A 17,039-nucleotide genomic window follows, 5' to 3' on the forward strand; every position below is an offset into this window, starting at 1 on the left:
AAGGAAAAGCATAATAAAAAAAAAAAAAGCCCGATAGTTCCAAACTCCTCTGGATTACTATTATTTTTTTTGCAGCAATAGGAGAGGATCCTTCTCGTGCATTTCACTTGTCTCCATGCGCTAAAAAGTTGTACGATAATTTCCCCTCATTAGCTTCATTATAAGCTATATTAGCAACAATTAAAAACGCAACATGAAAATGAAAAGACCAGGCGCGCAAATTGCAGCAAGACTCATTTGGCCCGCGTTCCCCCTCTCACAATTACCGGGGAAATGAATTGAAAAGCACGCCCCTGCCTCAGTCCTGGTTGCTACAAGATGAGAACAATTAGCAAACTCCTTTCCACCACCTCATTTCGCGTGGTAACAAAATGGATTTTTCCCCATGAATGCCTAGCCGGCCTATTCATTATCTCTCCTCTATTAGTAATTTTCTGCTCCGCATTCAGCTAGCCAGCTCTTAATTTCCTCCTGTCTTGCAGTGTACACAGTGTCTCTTATGTCAGGCCCGGTCCATTTTTATCTTGTAATCATAAAGGCCACCAAAGCAATTATCGCCGGTCTTGACTGTAAAAGCTTGTCATTAATTAGCCTCCTTGCCTTCAGTGCCGCGGATTAGCCGGGGCTGAGGCTGAGTTAATGGCAACGCGGGGTTCAGGCAGCCCTCCCGGCTTCCCTCGCCGCCCGAGCCCAGCGCAGGAGGGCGGCCGCCTTCGGCAGCCCCCGGGCGGCGGGGGGCGGGAGCGGGGCTCGACGGGGCGAGGCGAGGGTTTGCGCAGCCAGCCCCCCTCCCCAATCCCGGATCCGCCGGCTCTCCGCCCCCCTCCCCACCCCGTAACGGCCCCTCCTCCAAATCCCAACAGCCTCCAGGAGGATGGGGCTGCCCCCCCCCCCCCCCCCGGCCCCTCCCCATCCACCGTCGTTCCCGTCCCGGGGGGCTCCGGGGTGTGGGGGCACCTCCTTGTGTGTGTGTGTCCCTTCAACCATCACCGGCACCTGCCCCGGCCCCCCGGCCCCGGGTGGGGGGAAAGGGGGCTCGCAAACAGCCGGGAGGGGGCGTGGGGGGGGCACCACCGACGGCAGCAGCCGCCGCTTTCGGCCCCGGGGGCCCGGGGAGGTGAAGGGCCGCCGCGCTTTGCCATTAGCATTTCGGTGAAAGGCCGCCGTCCCCTCGGGGCCAGGGGTCGCGATCTGCATCTCAATAGACAGCCCCCACAAAAAAAAAAAAAAAAAAAAAAGTGCCGGAGCTCCCCCCCCCCCCCCCCCGCCTCGACGGCTGCGCCCCGGGACGTTAATCCGCCTCGGCGCTGTGTTTGGCCTCCCATCAGCGAGGCGGGGGGGTTGCTAAACCCCAGCCCGGGCCCCCCGCGGTGCCGACGACCCCCCCCCGGACTCCCCCTTTACCCTCCGCTACGCCCCCAGCCCCGGGGGCAACCCCCCCCCCCCCCCGGGCCGCTCCATCCCCGCTCCCCCGGCGCAGGGGCGGGGGGGCGAGGAGGAGGCTGGGGGGCACCGCTCCCGGCTCCCCCCTTCCTCTGCTCCCCCCCCTCCCCCCCCGGCGGATTTTAACGCTTCTCCTTCCCCCGTCGCCGTGTGAAAGAGCCTCGCAAACGCCGAGGGGGGAGAGGGCTGCGCGAGGGAAACAATGCGAAGGACGGGAGCGGAGTGCTGTCAAGCGCCCTGGGTAAACACGGCGGAGAGAAAGAGCGTGCTTCGCCTTCTCCTGCCGTAGTTATAGTGATCCGGGATGATAGTGATCCGGGATGCTGCTCGCCAGCTCGGCCACGCACTTTTTCCCCGCAGAGCCGGGCTGCGGGAGGCGGCTGGCCCCGGGACAAAGGCGCTGGTAGGGACCCGCACGGCCCCAGCGCCCCGCTGAGAGCCAGAAACTGGGGGAAGAGCTCGAAACCTGCCCGCGGGAGGGGGGGGGGGGGGGGCTGCAGGGGGGTCTTTAGCCTCGTTCACACAACGTCGGGAGGCATTTTGCACGGGGAGCCCACGTAGCCGTGTCCCTAGTGCCGAGGCAGGCGAGGGCTTGCAAAAATAATAATAATACTATATAAAAAAACCATGTCTGGGGGTTTGACCCCCCCGGGAAGGACCCGGAGGAGCAGCGCCCGCATCCCCGCCCCGTCGGGGGCTCGGCCGTGGGGCCGCCCGCCCTGCTCCCCGCTGCCGTCGGGGCGCGGAGGTTCGCCCTCTCCCCTCCCTGCCGCCGGGGGTCGGTGCTTAGGGTCCCCCACACACACGGGGATCGGGGCAGCCCTGCTCCCCGATCCCGCTCCGCCGTCGGGTCCCGCTCCGGCACCGGGCGTGGAGCTGCAGCGACTCCCGCCCCCCGCCCCCCCCCGCGACGGGTCCCGACAGTAGAAACGGCCCCCACTGCTCCCAGGTCAGCCCGATAAACCCGTTGCCCCCTCACCCGGTTTGTGTCCGACCAAGCCTCAAACTCGGAAAGGGGTAAAAATGAACCGAGGCAGCTCGATGCAAGCTCCCTCCCTCCGTCCCTCCCTCCCCCTCCCAGGCAGGAGCAGAGATTTCCCCACCTCGCCTGAACCTCGGATTCCTCCCTGCAATAAGGCCCCAGCCTGAAACGGAGCCCAGGGTTAATTAGAGGCGTCCTGTCAGACTTGACTCGAAATTGAAAGAAAAATGTTTAAATATTTATGAATTTGACATTTACAGTCGGATGTCGTTTAAGGCAGAACACCTCTCCCTGCGCTCGTCCAGGCTGCCATGGTGTGTGTGCCTGGGGTGGAAGGGGAACAATAGCTGTTGCATAACAAGAAAAACAAATCACCTTTTTTTTCCCCCCCTAAGGCTTAACAAATAAATAGACCACATAAATTACACGTAATTAAATATTAAATCCAGCTCCATGTAGCTATGCGTTTTCTCAACTTTATGTAACAGCATATATTGACATCCCCCTGAAAGATTGCCTTTTTGGAAAAACGGGTAGCACCACAGAGTCCCGGGAAGGGAAAACAGCTAATTCCTAATCGGATGGCTTAGGAAGTGACTCTGAATATTCAGGCTTTGGAGATTCAGCACGGCTTTGCTTCCTTTCAAACAGCCCGGTCCATGCTTAAATGCTCGAAGGCAAAGCTTCACCCTGCCTCAGCCCAACATCACACCTACCACTTCCACCCAACAGTGCTTGCTTGAGCTACACCGCTCCTCTGAGGTTGTTCTGTTGTTGCTGTTGTTCGAGAGGGGAAAAAAATGCATGGGATCTGATCTCACGGAGGCTTTCCCGGTCCCTTGACAGAACGCGCCTGATGCACACCAAAAAGTGCATCAGTAAATAGAAGCAGCCGTGCCGCCGGAGTCACAAATCACTGCTCTAATCAAAGAGCAGCGTCCCGATCCGTGGTGTCATCCCGTGATGCAGCACAACAGCCGACATTTCAAACAAATTCCAGGCAAATGTCAGTAAATATTTAATGCACGCTTTCATGTAAATAAGTTCTCACACCTATGTTGGAAAGTGTGGGGGAAACACACTTTGTAAGAACAGAGAGGAGCTCCCATGCAGTGATGTGGAAGCTCACCTTCCAGATGCCTCAGAAGAATTACACTCCATTATCTCCTCTAGGACACAGGGCCTGATTCTGGTCCTTGCTGAAACAAAACTCTAACTGAAGTTGAGGTTTTATTCCGCTTCGTAAATTTAAAAGGGTATTTCTGAGTCAAAGGCCAGCTTGCCAGTTACTGCGCCCAACCTTTCTTCCAGTTGTAAAGGAAAAATCACCACGATTCATTTAGAAATAACTCGCTGTTATATTTTTAGCAATTTTTGCATAGCTTGATTTTTACATTGATATTAGACAGTTTAGTTTCTGAGCAATAATAAAAAAAACACGGATTTCTTAGTAAACATGGGCAAAAAGGGGAACTTTAGAATATGATTTGTTTCAAAATATTAGAACGTTAAAAAACTCAAGAGGTGCTATTTTTAATTTGGAATTCACTATAGAATCTAATAAATGAGAGAAGTGAGGCGGAAATAATCATGTATTAATTCTGTGCATTACAAAATCTTTTCAGAAGCTATTATCAGAGCAAGAGGCATTGTGGTTTGGATTCAGGGTGGGAGAAATCCTTTGTGCAACTGAAAGCTATTGTTCCTCTGTGCAGATGAAATTGTACTTGCAAATCTGCCATTCAAGGAGGGAAAAAAGTGCCTAGGCAGAAGAAAAGAATTCTACAAGAAAATCGTTTTTCTTGAAAATAAACTTCAGTAAAATAAGTTTTAGTTCACCAGTTTTTTTTCCTAAAAGGACCCTTTGCCAAGTCTCGGCCACTGGTACTAAAAGGATGTGTGTGTTATTTCCTTAATACAGAAAACATGAAGAAAGGGATGTGTGTGGGTGTGTATGGATGTACATACAACATGCATTCATATATACCCGTTTTGGCTGCTTGCTGAAATAAATCTAAACTTAAATTCACTTCTAGCAAATTCCCGCTACGAGGTTACTGGGGATCAAGGTTGGGATGCACCGTGCTGCCTAAGTTTTGATAGGTTACTGGAAAACCCGAGAAACACTTTACATCAGGACAAACCTGGCTACCCCCATCTGTCCTCAGGAAGCCTACAGGCAGGATTTTCCTTCAGTAAAATAGGAACGCAAAAAGAAGGGAAAGGAAATCAGCACCTCCCTCGGTCTCGGTCCCTGCTTCTCCTCGCCTGCTTCGCACTCCCCCTCGGGTCAGCGTGGGGCAGCAGGGCCTGGGGGTGCTCACCTCGAGAGCACGCCGGGATTTTTAGGGTCAGCACCGTTAACCCGAGCTGCACGGTCCAGGCTACTTGTTGGTGTTTTAAGGCGTTATCTTTAGAGTTAGTATGGGGTTTCTGGGGCTGCTGTCCTCTGCCTCCCTCTTCACCCCTCCCCAGAAAGCTCACCTGATGCCAGGATCACTTTCAGCAGATGTCAGCTTGTCACCTGAAATGAGGTCAATTTAAGGCTTTTACTCGGGAGGGTGAAATCGGACGGGAAGGTACTTTTTGCGTCTTCCAGGGGTCGGGAAGATTAGACAAATTGACCAACACAAAAGGCAGATGGGTTTCTGGGAACTGCAGCTGATTCAAATCACTGAGAAAGGTCACTGCAAGAGCCACAGATCTATTCATCTGTAGGGGTACAATGATCTTTCCGCAACCTTCAACACCACAAAGCACTCCGGAGCATCTCTATACCTTTTAGTAGGATTAATACCACGAACAATGACTGAATACAATCAAGAATTCAGTGAGTTCAAAGATCCATTGCTCAATGGTAGATATTTTCCCTCTGGCTTCCTAAAGGCAAACAGAAGTGAAGTTTCTGGTTAGAGTTACAAGAAACGATAGTCATTGTCCTGAATCCCACTACAAGGTGATGCTGAAATGCCAAAATATCCGAGAGCCCCAAAGAAGTTTGTGGCGTGGAAGGCATACGGTTGCGAAAGAGGAAAATTAGAGAGCTTCAAGACTTTCCTGAGGATCGAGTCGGGATTTAGGCAAAGCACCGCACGAGAGCCTACGGCATCACTGAGGAACTGGGGATAACGCACGGCTCGGGGAACCGGACGGCCGCATCCATGCCCGCGGAGGAGGTAGGTGAGACGGAGATGCCGGAGCATGGCCTGTCCTGCCCGAAGCCGCTCAGCGCCTCTGGGGTGGCAGCAAGAAGAGAAGACACCACGGTGGAGAAACTTCCATTCCCAGCCCTAGGGGCTCAGCAGCGGTTACGGGAAAGCAAAGGATGGGGAGCACCGGGAAGCAGATTTCCTCCTTGGCCCCGAGTAAAGCATAAATAAAGGGACAGAGCAGGTCCAAGCCACAAAGCGTCAGAGCCCAAGCGCCAAGAGGACGGCCAGCGAGAGCTAAGCGTAACCAAGCGTCTTCAGCAAGAGCAACCCAAGCCGCTGTGCCAGCGCTGACCTCATGCTGATGCTGAAGGCACATCCAGAATTTCGGGATTAGATAAAGCGCCCTCAAAGCCCAGTGCCAGCGGGCGAGCCGGCCCTCGGAACCACGGCGGGAGAGCGAGAGGCCCCCCCGCGGCTGCCCCGTCTCACCGGGACCGGGCTGGGGCTCCGGAGGCGGCCTCCGCGTCACCCCCCCGGGCCTAGGGAGCATCTAGGGGGGAAGGCAGCGTCCCAGCCCCGCCGGGTTCCCCCCCGCCCGCCCCGGGCACCGCTCGGCCGGGGGCGTCCGGGGCTTTGGGGTCCGGGAGGAGGCTGCGGGGGGGTCCAGGAGGAGGCTGCGGGGGGGGGGGGGGGGGGGTTGGGCGCTGAGCGGGCTCCGCACCGCGGGCCCCCGACCCGATGCGACCCGACCCGACGGGGCGGACGGCCGTTCCCCTTGCGCCCCCCCCCATCCTTCCCCCTCCTCCACGTCCCCACCAGCTCCCAAACCTCTCTCCCCCTCACCGCTCCCCCTCTCCGGGCTCACCCCTCCGCCCCCCCCCCCCCCTCCCCCCAGCACCACATTTACCTTGCTGCCATGGCGCTGCGACCCACGGCTCCTCCCTCGGAGGGCTCGGCGCACCTCAGCGGGCTCCAGCAATCCTCCTCCGGTGCCAAAAGTTCCCCCTTTCCCCCCTCACCCCCCTTTCCCCGTTCCCCTCCTCGGCGGAGACAAAGGCGGCGGCAGGCACAGGCGCTCCCCGGGCGGTGGCGGGGGCCGGCCGGGGGGAACCGGTGGTCCCGGGCGGCCCCGGGGGGCGCGGGCGGAGGATGCCGGCGCGCCCCGGCTCTGCCCTCCTTATATCGGGCGGCTCGCAGCCCCTGCCGGCTGCCGCACATGGCCCATCCACCGGTTGCTATAGCGATGCCTCCCCTCCACATGTTGCTGGCAGCAATTGGCTAAGGAGGTCTGGGCTGTTCAGAAAGCCTTCGCCGGAGTGAGGCGATGAATGGACACGGGCTGTGTCACTCATTTGGAAAAGCTGGTTGGGGTTTCTGTTGTGGATGCGGGATTTTTTTTTTTTTTTTCCTACGTGTTGCCCCCCCCCCCCCATCTTTTTTTTTTTTTTTTTTTTTTTTGGGTGTCACTCTTGCAAGATGGAAGCGGGGCTAGAACAATGACGGAGGAGCCAATAAATAAATAAATAAATAAATAAATAAATAAATAAATAAAATCGAAGAATCAAAGCAGGACAGCAAGCAAAACCCAAAGATCATTTGCATGACAATACAGCAAAAAAAAAAAAAATCTCGCAACGTTTCTTCCTGCAAAGACCTTCCTCCATTAAAAAAAATAATAAATAAAATAACTAAAAAAATCACAGTAGCGAGCAAAGGAGGTGCAAACTTTTCCCCCTCCCGCCCTGGTTCCCCAAAGAGCCCGCAGAAGGAGCGGGGAGAAATCGCGGCAGGGACCGGCCGAGCGGGGCCGCGCTGTGCCCGGCGCTGCACACGCGGGGCCGCGCTCACGGCGCTTTCCGCGCAGGTGCCAGGGCAGCACCACCCCCAGAAGGAAACCGACCCCCGCACACACACACTCCGGTCCTTCCCGTCCCCCCCAGGTTGTAGCACGACGCCTCCAAACACGCTGCGGGGGCGCCCCCGAAGCATCCCCGGCTGCGGGAGCGGGACGAGGGAGAAGGAGTTGGGGGCTGCTGGGTGCAGGGGACAAGTCCTTGGGAGGGTCCCTCCCCGTCCCGTGAACCCCCTCCTGCTTCCCTCTCCCCATTGTTTCCCCTTGCCACGACAGCTGGAGGTGGCAGGCAGGGCACAGCCGGCCCTCCGCTGTCCGCGGGTGGGGGGGTTCCCTTCCCCTTCCCCTTCCCCTTCCCCTTCCCCTTCCCCTTCCCCTTCCCCTTCCCCTTCCCCTTCCCCTTCCCCTTCCCCTTCCCCTTCCCCTTCCCCTTCCCCTTCCCCTTCCCCTTCCCTTTTTCCCCCCAAACACCCGGATCGGGGTCAGCAGCCCCTGCACTCCTCACCCAGGCAAAACCATCCTGAGCTGCGAGAGCCCCAAATCACCGAAGGATTTGGGGGGGGAGCTGCCACCCCCCGCCCCGAGGTCCCCACTTCCCATCGGGGCATGGCCAGGAGGGCTTTGTGCCTTCTCAGCGGCCTTTTTGCAGCTTCCCCAGTGACACTGCAGCAGCCCTGTGCGTAGCTTTTCTCCCTTTTCCATTTTTTTCCCCTTCCCACCAGTGATCCTCCCCCCAGCGCCCCTGTGAGGGCAAGGGGCCTGTCCTGAAAGCCACGGTGAGGCAGCCCCAAAGCATCCCCCCTGCCCCGGAGTGACACTTAAATCTACAGGGCAGCACGGAAAATGGCATCACCATCGGCTTTATGGGGTTGTTCTACCACACTCCAAGAGTGTAGAGTTGTCGTGCCATAGGCTCACCCCTGAGAACCGCGCTCGGACCCTTCCCGTTTCAGATTTAGGCTGATTCTGTTCACATCAGCAAAACACGAGTTTTGACAACAAGGTACTCCTGGCATTCCTACCCAGCTTCTGCTCACAAAAATCCTTCAGCCTTCCCTCAGATTAACGCAAACTTGGCTTCTCCAAACATTTAATCACCTCCATTTTCAGTGCACGGTACCAACTTATTACTTTGTCAGTCTGTCAGCCTGATAGCACTCCTCTTCTTCCAACATCATCCTGCCCCGGGAAGAGATGCAGCATACATAATTTGCTTACTAACCTGTATTACTTAAGTTGAAAGACAAATGAACCTGCCAAGACATTTCATTAAAAGGACACGTGTGTTTGCATATTGATCCTTTTAATGAACTGTCTAAAACTGATAAATACTTCCATTAGCTTTGTAGTTTTTATTTCTTATTTACAAATATTGCAATTATCATTTCCTGGGCAAATATTGCATCTTCCCAGAACTGTCTGGGGACAAACTGCTTGCACAGGAAATAGACTGGCCAAAAGACTCAAGAGACAGCAAAACACTACTTAAAATGCACTATTTTTTTTTTCAAGCAGTGAAATTTTGAGGAATTTCAAATGAAATTTAAAATACTTTTCATTTTCATGTACTTTTCATTACTGTCATCACTTGCTAAATACAACATTTGAAAGGATGGCAAATATATTTGAGAGTTAAATCACAGGGAAGAAATTATTTTAACAGATTAGTTAATGTGCTATTCATTCACTAGGATGTGTTGCCAGTTAGAAATAATTTTGAATATTTTACTAATTTAAAACTTCAAAAATGTTTTTAAAGTCCTCATAGAATTGCTACTCACAGCCCTCATTTGTGAATCATCTTACTGGTACTTGATAACTCATTTTCCATTGAATAACATACATTTAGGCAATCTAAGTACATCTTTTTATATGATTTAATGCATTTGTAAATGGGAAAACAAAAACCTTGATATCATCACTGTTTCAGTAAAGAATTTCTAGAAATATTCATGCTTTTTTTTTTTTTTTTTTTCTCCTTTGGAAAATACTTGAAATCAAAACTAAAAACGACGTTGAGACACTTTGTCTGTTTTCAGCACATCTAAATTACTGGTATTTTGAAGATTCACAGCAATATTCATCCAAAATAAAGAGCTGCATTTGAACTACGCCTAAACTCATTTTTTTTCTAGCTCTTACTATTTGAATGGGAATGATTTGGCAACATAATTCCACTTCGAACAGAACAAACCCCTTGTCTGAGAACCAGCAATGTCTGTTTGGACTTCCTAAAAATCTGTCCTTCATAATTGGATACTAAAAACCACTCTGACCTTTTTGCCTTGATTTCTCACTAATTTCTCTCAGAAATCTGCCTGCAATTCTTTATTTTCAGTTATTTCTTTCTGCAAATGCATACACAATGTACAGCATGAAACAGATTTTCACTTGTAAAGGATGTATGATAAAGCTAAAATGCTATTTAATCAGATTTGTTGTTTTGTTATTTTCTTGTTGAAAATTTTTATCTAACATCCCTTGCAGCCTTGCTATTTAAATACAAATCCAAGAATGTTGCAGAGGATTTTCCACAGGTTTTTCTGTCCATGAGGATCTTCAAATCGAAGTTGAATTTCCTTCACTGTTATGAAGAAAAATATTTTCCAAATATTCACTTCCTCTATACCACTTTTAAATTACCTTAACTTTGGGAACACATGTATTAAGGAAGAGAGAGAGCTCCTGTGCCAAGGAAACACCACACCTTTCTTATAAACAAAACCACAGTCTAGGACCACAATTTGAAAATGGACTTAGTAGTATTCTAACCTCTAAACTTCACTGAGTTTTCTGTCTTATCTTCTCATGCTCATCTGTGAAGATCAACACCAGACACTTTCTACTTCCAAGCAAATTCTAGAGCTCTTAGCTTTATTAAGAAAATGATTTCATTCTGGCTAAGATTTGAATCTAATTAATGTCTTGCATTTTTAAAATGATCAACTAAATTTAAGCTGCATACTATTCTTCAGAGACAGCTTAAAATATTAATTACATAAAGAGTGAATTTTCCATTTATTTTAATTACATTAATACAGTTTCAATAAATAAAATAGTTCTATGCTTCATCAAATCAAACAAACTTGAATGTAAATTTTTCTATTGATCATTTCTCTATTTACACTGGCCCTTTTGACTTTTATTTTTAAACAGAAAAGAGATGCAGAAATGTTTTGGGGTTTCTGTTAGTGAAATGAGGTCCAACTTTCTAAGAAGGTCAGCTGAGACCTTTAGCTGGTTTATACAACCCTATAAAAGTGTCACTCTAATAAGGTATTGCTTGTAGAGATAATCAGTGATTAAAAAAAACGGATTCCTTTATATACATTTTTAAACAGACTAAGATTTTCTTTTATTACACTTTTCCAAGTTAAGAAAAAAATAGATCCTTGTGATCCATTTGTCTGCTACAGATAGTGATCCACAGACAAAACATCATAAAGCAAGTAGATGAACTGAATTTTGAATTTTAAATTAAATTAAAGTTGGCATGTTTTAGATTTGCAGGTGAACCTCTTTCTCAAGATAAACCACAGGACAAGATGGAGGCGGTCTTGTTAGTAGCTACATCAAAAAAAGAAGTGTCATTCTACATAATTCAGTAATAATTCTATCCTTCAAATATTTGAACAGCAGCAGCAGCTGAAGGAAAACTAAATATTGGAGAAAAAGTTTCAAAATACCTGGGGAGTTGCAGCAGGTGTTTTGAAACATGTCCTTTATCTATTTCAGAACAGTCTGTGTCCCTTTGTAATTCAGGGCCCAATCCTGCCAAACCTAGTCTGAGAGCTTCTTTGTAAAGCAACAGTACTAATCAGAATAGCAACTGGAACATAATAGTAAATGTTTTTTGGGTCAGGCTTTGTGTAAATCGATATTTCACCAAAATGCTTGCAATACTGAAACCCTAATTGCATTACGATTAGGTTTATATTCAGAGAATATACAAATATTAATTGAAGTTTTAACATGAGAGATTAAATACTGTCATTATGAAAGCCTGATTAAGAAGCTTCTATAAAATTGCCAACTCAAAACCTGTTTAATGGTAAAACATTACGAGAAATGCATGATTTTATACAGGGATCTTGTTGTAACTAAACGTGGCAGTCATTGAAATGCTGAACTTTACTCATCAACACTGTACATGCCAAGAATTTAGAGAACTGTGAGGTATCAGTTTTTTCTGCTGTAACATAAGCAGATTAGTTTTGTTAAAGTGCTATTTTAATATTGTAGTCAAAAGGATATTTATTTTCTCTTTCCTGAGATGAAAACAAACTAGCACCTTTTACATGAGAAAAAGTATTTTCAGAATAGTAGCCAGTGCTGCAAATCCATATGAGAGCTGAAATCAAGACGTGTTTTTTTCTGCCTTTGACACAAATATTGCTCTATCTTATCTTCTAATACTGATGGCCTCAGGACAAACACAGATTATGTTAGAAAATTGTTCTTCATTATATTGATCGAAAATCACCTCCAACCTGCCTGAATCTGATGTTAGAACATTTTTATTAGTTTTAAATTGTTTGCATTATAAATTTAAAATAATTAAATGCTTTTATAAATAGTTTAAAGTTCTAAAGCAGATGTTTTTCGAAGTTTTTATGTGTTTAATATACTCCCACTGAGTTTCTTTTTGCACTGACCTTCCCTTTCTGCATGCAGAAAAAGACCATACTTGTAGAAAACACAGCAATGCCTTTCATGACAATGCATTCAGACAGCATTTTAATTGGTATATGAAGTTGTTTTAATGATTGTCAGATTTAATGAGCATTGTTAGACCAACTCTAGTTTATGCACCAGTCGGTACTCCACTGAATTTAAGATTTTTGCTTGGTGTTACCATTGTTTTAGGGTCCTTTAACAGGGTCTTTATGTCATACTGGTCCTGGGCTTTAACTGGTAATTTGACAAAGGTGCCAGAGACCCAGTAAAATCCTTCATATACTTGCACTACTTCTAATGAAGTCATCATGTCGTTCCCCACCCCACACCCCCCAGCTCCATAATTTGGAAGCCAGCTTATTTCCAACTTTTTTCTTTTTTTTTTTTCCTTTATTTTTTCTTTCTTTTCTCCTCCTGCTGAAGCAAATGACAAAATGCCCCTTGATTTCAATTGGTGTACTGGCCCTTGGGCAGTACAGCAAGCAGGCACATGCTCTGTGCCACTTTTTCATATAAGTAGGCTCCTGAAAGTACAAAAACTTACCAAAAAGAGAAAGATCCTGACACATGTAGGAAGGGAGACAGGCTGGATAACTTTCAGAAAGGCCCTTTTCTTCTCTGAGTCACACAAGCATTGAGGAGCTTTGAAACATTTTCACCCTTTCTGGCTATAGGAATGGAAAAATGACTACATCGGTTTATGCAACTACAAACTATAAACCTAGATAAATAATCACGTGTGGCAGCACGCTAAAATAAATACATCGCACAGTCACTTAAAAAATATGTGCTTTAAATATATGCCTTCAGATTACATATGGAGTCATGAAGATGGTTAAAAAAGTACTTATCCTATGTTTTGCGTTTTGCATTTTGCATGTAATGAGGCATACACATACACATTTATTAGATTTTTTTCTATTAATTTCAAAACAAAGTTCTATAGCTTTAAAATCCTACTTAAACCAGTAAGACTTTAGAGTCACTGCTTTACTGATTCAGGCGTGTCAATGTAAACTAAATGAATCTGTGCTCCCCAGGCTTTCACCTACACTCAGTCACTTGGTGTTTGAAGTGATTAGCACTGAAGGCTTCTTGTATTAAATGGAAGAAGGGCAACAGTGCTGATTTACCAGGAGCTTTTACCCTTAAACAGTGGTTTTAGAAGAGGCACTGAGAGCTACGTCCACATGCCTGTCATTGGATTCCCATAACTTCATCAGGAGTTTCCAAAGGGCAAAGAACACAAGGATCATGCCAGAGCTTGGTAAGACATGCGCTGACAAGCCTCTCATGCAAAGCTAATTACAGAGGGAAAGTCAGAGCTTCTGAAAAGATCTTCTGTTTATCACTTTCCTGCACAATACCTGCCCTAATAGATAAGGCATATACAATAATAATTGAAGAAATTAAAGGCTGAGCACAAACTTTGTTTTTAAACTTCATATTTGAAATAGAATCAGCTGTAGGTCTCCTATTTACTACTATAAGGTTGTATGACAGGAATATAAGAAATTTTCTCATTTACGTTCTTGCTGTAGGCTTATAGCTGGGTGGTTGATGAAACTCCAGCTGACTTCACTGGGAACGACATGCACTAGGTGATGGATTTCTCAGGCTTTTGAAAGAAAAGATCATCTTTCCCTAGTCCTCCTTTTAGTTACCCATTCTATATGTGATAACTTTGTTCAAAAAGCTTTCTAACAGATCTCAAAGATTCCTCTTAAATCAATATAAAATTCTAAATTTTCAGTGATACTAATGTTACAACCCTTTTAAATGCAGAGCTCAGCAAAATGTAGGGGTTCTTGCATGATCTCAAACTACATACAGAATTTAGTTTCCACAATGAATTACGTATTCTCCAACATAGCTGCTCCTAAGCTTTATGTATTACATTTCTGTGAGAATTCAAAGGAATTAATGAAAGAGTACGTATGGAAAACCTTCCTCTGGATGTCCTTCCAGTCTCCTTGATCCACTTCTCTGTGCTCCTGTGGAGATCTCAGGGTGGACATAAAGCACACCCTGGAAAGAGCTGCAGGTTTGGTGCCTGGATCAAACATTCTGTGAATGAAAACATAAGTCTCCACCAAGCACCACAGACCCTAGAAACACGGGCCACAACTGAAGCTTAGACCTTCTCATGTTACTTAGCACTGCTTATGGGACAAAAGCACATTAGGGCTTGACTTCACGGTAGAAAGGAAATTGAATCTTAAAGTGTTCCATGGCTTAAAATGTAAATTTACTGAAAGTTTTTAATATTATAACCACATGGTTAATAGAAACATTCTGCAGTTCGGCTCTTTGAGCAAATGGAGAAGATGCTGTAGAGAAAAGGACAGGCAAAGGCATTCTTTAGGGTCTTAATTTTCCTAAGTCATTCTCTTTAATTTACTATGTTTAATAATGTTCCTTTAGCTAAGTTAAGTCATGAGAATGATTAACCTGTCTTTTATTTCACTAAGCCAAATATTTGACCCTGCATTGCTGGGGACTACTTGTATGCCCATGTCCTTGTATATCCATGCCTGCTGACCATGTTCCCCATTGTCTGCCTGTGCCTTTCACCATGTTTTCTTGCTTTCCAACACCCAAGTCAAGTCCAAGAACCACAGAAAGCCCTTTAGACCCGTAGTTAAGGGCTTAAGTGAGGAGCAGCCAGTCCCTTGGCATCCTGGTGGTCCAAAGGGGCTCATAACAAATAAAATTTCTTCTCATTTACATTATGTATAGTAATTACTCTACTGTTGATCGCAATTAAAAATCAAATGAAACAAATATCGTCTTTTTAGAAAAGTTACCATAGAAACAATACCAGAGAATTCCCTTTAAAAATGTCAAGATTTCCCTCACATTTAAATATGAACTCTCAGGCATTACTCATGCACCATTAAAAACTGCAACATATCCAGTGAGTCATTAGTTTAAAAATATATACATAAATACACACTCTTTTATAGATAGAGACACTTTTGTCTCAGTAAATATGTATTACATGACCCAACTTTTGATTTTATCTTGTTCCATTTTGCATCCCTAGAGAAAACTTGAACACTGTCATCCCTCATTCAGACACCTGATTGAGGAAGGAGAGGACAAAAATCAAGAATGACAAAATGCACAGAATATGAGAAACACCAGCAAAAGCTAGTCAGAGAGAAAGAATAATTTCGAATAGATATGTACACAGAAGTCAACAAGATGAACGGAAAGAAAAATGTCTGAAATGAGACAGTGCAGACAATCTCCACAAACAGAGAGAATTTCAATGTGGTGTCTCAAAATAAATTTTTAAATTGAAAAATTTCCTAATTTAAGCTAATCGAGGCCATGATACTCATTTTCTGTCCTATAGCAGATAATTTCAATTTCTTTGTGCCAATCTGTAGTATAACATTAATCTTACATATTTTCGATTGTGGGATCACTATAAACTCTCACAGATTTTGATGAAGTAGAAGAAGGTCCATCTACATAAGACACTGATCATATGGAAGTGGAAGAAAATGTGCCAAAGTGTAAGGTGCTCCACAGGTAATAATAATGCAAATGTAAAGAAAATTCAGAATTGGTCACAAAGAAAGCTGATAAATATTTTATTCATAAACTCTTGCATATTTAGAGAAGATAATAATATAAGGCATTGTATCTTTCCTTTGCATTACTGGCTCTGCTGTAGATAAATAGCATGGCTGAATGGAACCAGATTAATGATAATAAAGATAGTTTTCTCATTTTCTTTGTAGTAGAGCCAACCTGAAAATGAGAAAAAACAACAAAATTGAACTAATTTTTGTTCTGCAGGCTCTTATAGAAATGTTTTATTTCTTTCATTTTCTTAATGCAAGAATTCTTCAGAAGTTTGCTTCTGAATTTTTAGTAGTAGTAGTCTTCCCATTCCTTCTTTGTCCTATTCCTTCCCCCCGTTTTTTTTTTTTTTCCAGTTTCCCCCACTTTCCCTCCTATTTATTGTTTGCTCAGAGAGAGAAGTAAACTCTGAAGGCCAGGCACTTTAAAAAATGGCAAGCAAAATTATTTGTTTTTCTTCCAATAATCCAGTCCAAATAGGTATTTGAATTTTCAAAGGTACTTTAACCTTTTCCCACATTAAAGAGAAATCTGAAATGAAGTATTTTATTACAATTTAAGCTAATTTTTAACTTACATAATCATCATACTATTATAGTTACAATATACCTTTTGTTCTTTGCTCTCAGAATTGTCTTTTTTGTTCCCACCTCAACTGTAGGACATGGACAAAGAAGAATAAACCCAAGGAATGAATCTGACATTGAGTGAAGATAAGGAGAGGTGTGGTATCAGGAAAGGTATATGTAAGGCTGAAGATACCAACAGAAAAAAACATGTTTTGGAAGTGGCAACACATTTTAAATTAAGTTTTAGATTTTGATTATATATTTCTTTGATTATATATTCTGCCAATCAGAAAGATAAGCATTTGTAGTGTTCTTCCTCCTCAAACCAGGAAGGGCCATGCACAGTACAGCTGTAGCTGAGTGATCTTTGATATTGATCTAATTTTTACCATTTCTAAAAGGAAAGACCACATTTGGGCAATATTTAGGTATCATTTTTTCACTAGCACTTCACATCACTGCTGTCATGAAGAGTTACATGCCCACATTTAGCCCAGATTGTGCCTCAGCCGCACAGATCCAAGGCTTTGCTCCATAGGCGTCTCGCAAGAGGCAGAAGGGTACAGCTCCCAGCGAGGAAAGGTTGAGATATGTTACACAGGCATATCTTGGCAAGTTTTCAGTTGGAAGCCAATTTTAAATCTTTAGTAATTATGTTTATATTCAGTGCTATACAAGAAGTTTCACATAGAAATAGATTACTTTGCTTTAAAACACAGGTGTTCAACTTTGTCTGGATCAGCAAAATACAGTTACTGGTTCAGGGACTC

At 45.6% G+C, this 17,039-nt stretch overlaps 1 protein-coding gene across 3 annotated transcripts in view; it reads right to left on the reverse strand.

Annotated features, from left to right (window-relative positions):
- PTPRN2 (protein tyrosine phosphatase receptor type N2) overlaps positions 1-17,039 on the reverse strand; it is a 646,903-nt gene that overhangs the window by 105,678 nt on the left and 524,186 nt on the right. The gene's annotated exons all lie outside the window — the stretch shown is intronic.

The sequence above is a fragment of the Anser cygnoides genome, chromosome 2 (genome assembly GCF_040182565.1).
Source record: "Anser cygnoides isolate HZ-2024a breed goose chromosome 2, Taihu_goose_T2T_genome, whole genome shotgun sequence".
Classification (NCBI taxonomy): domain Eukaryota; kingdom Metazoa; phylum Chordata; class Aves; order Anseriformes; family Anatidae; genus Anser; species Anser cygnoides.